This window comes from Vicia villosa, linkage group LG1 (genome assembly GCF_029867415.1).
Source record: "Vicia villosa cultivar HV-30 ecotype Madison, WI linkage group LG1, Vvil1.0, whole genome shotgun sequence".
Classification (NCBI taxonomy): Eukaryota; Viridiplantae; Streptophyta; class Magnoliopsida; order Fabales; family Fabaceae; genus Vicia; species Vicia villosa.
Window position 1 is genome coordinate 28,362,504 of NC_081180.1, and position 2,362 is coordinate 28,364,865.

The following is a 2,362-nucleotide window of genomic DNA, read 5'->3' on the forward strand; positions in this document are numbered from 1 at the left end:
GTATGTTCCGATACCGCGTGCTGAATCGACGCGATTGACGATGTAGTTTGAATTTCAATGCCTATTGTTCACTGATGAGTTTTTTGTTTTTGCTACCTATAGTGTCTTCACGTTTATTTTCATGTGGTTTTTATGACTTTTTCAGTTCTTCGATTTTGCAGTAAGATATATTATCCTTTTGTATTTTTATGTAGTTAATGATTCAAGAGAGTTCTTGCAGTAAGATATCTTAACAATTGGATCTCAGAACCAGAACAAAAGATAGAATTTGAATTGCAGGAAAGAATTTATTTATTTCCTCTATATGCATGCAAATATGATACTTGGTTTATTTTAAATAACAAGATGCTTACTTCTATGTGGTTCAGATGACCGGGCCAATGGGTTGCAAGATCAATTTAACATGATCATGCTTTGGCAATAGTTTGCAAATGTTGTTGGTTTTCAGGTTACATCACAGCTTAATACACCAAACACCACCCTAGATATTATTGAAAATATAGGTTAGAAGGGCTGAAAAAAGTGTTTGGGAATGGTACAGAATTTAGAGCATGAAGCTAGCGCTCATATTCTTGCATTCACCTGAACATCTAATATTTTCAAAAGATATGGGTTTGTGTATGTCAAATATCATGTTTTGAAATGACGATTGGTGTGTGTTTTGGCGTCAAAGATTTGTAATCTTTGACACTCAATGTGTTTTATTTTAATTTACATATGACAATTGTTATGTACTTTGACAAGGAAGGGGACTGCCATTGGCAAAAGATTATGAATCTGTCATTGAGACTTTTCAAAAAGCACTTACAGAGCACTGCAACCCAGACACCCTAAAGAAAATTAATGAAGCTGAAAATTAGCCTAAGAAAGAATTAGAACAACAAGAATACTTTGATCTAAATTTTGCTGACGAGGAGCGAAAAAAGGTACTATCTCTTAGTCTGATCTTCCAGGCTCTTCATTTCTTGCAAACATTCTTTTCTGAACTTCTATCCCTTATTATCATTTTGACTTTATCTTATTTGTAGACTTTGTTATCATTCACATGCAGGGAATGGATTCTTTAAGCAACATAATTTTTAAATTATTTTATAATTTTTTCATGTTAGTGACTCTGCTGCTGCCTCGGATAAGACCATCAATATAGGTTGCTTGTGCATGTTAGTGTCAAGAGGGTGACTGTTTACACCTGCACGGTCGATTCATTCGATATAGTGTCAAACATGTCCCATGTTCTTTTCGGTAGATTGTATGTTTAAAATTCAATTCTTTCCAACTTTGGATTTGTGGAAGTTAGATATATGGTTGGAACACATTGTTGTGTGGTACAGAATACGTAAGGTGAGTGTAAAGCAGTGTCACCACTAACTAATAATAATCAAATTAAATGTTTATAATTCAGTGAGAACAATGTTATAGCCACAGTCACAACAGCTATGAAATGAAGTATTAACATTGATGCAAATATTGAAATTGAAATATAATTGGCAGCAAGAATTCATGTTCTGTACTAAACTGAAGTTATTGAGAGATTATAATTATTCAGTTAGCTCTTATTCTTTTTGTAATGTTACTGAAAATTTCTCTCTTGCAAAATGTAGTTCATTTCACAGTTCTACTATATCTTATAATTTAATTGATGTTCTAGATTCTTCACATCTACTGCCATAGCACATATCTGATTATAGTGTTATTGGTTTAGAAAATAAGAATTGATTGAAAACAGAACTAATAATTTTAGGCTATTATAGTGTTTGTTAAAGTTTAGATTAGAGTTTAAATTTTTAGTCCAATGAAATCCTTTTATTTTTAGTCCAATGCTCTTGGTTTGTTAATGATCCACCCTCCTGGACTCACATCCTTTATGAACAGATTATATACTAACACCTTTGATTAATTAATCTATGCTACAATGGATGTTAATTTGATATTTGAGAGTTAGAATGTTAAATTTAGTTTCAGTGTACTTTAATTGATTTTCTAGATTCATCACTTCTATTGCTATAATGGATGTTAATATGAGTAGGGAAAATATTAAAATATTTCCAAACTATATTATCCATTCATAAATGAAAAAGTAAATTTATTAAATTAGTTGTTGTATTTAACCACTTAATATTACATTAATCTATGTTTTTATCTAAATTATATCAAATAAATTTTTATATATATGAAAAATACCAGGTTCATCAATTTAGTCTCTATTTAATTTTTAAGTGTCAAATTAATCATTATCAATTTGTCTAAAATTAATCAAAATAAATATTTACATATATCTTTTATGTCAAAATCATGATTTTCTTTACATTTAATTATTATTTTTTTACGGGTACCAGACTATTTTTTATACATTTAATTATTA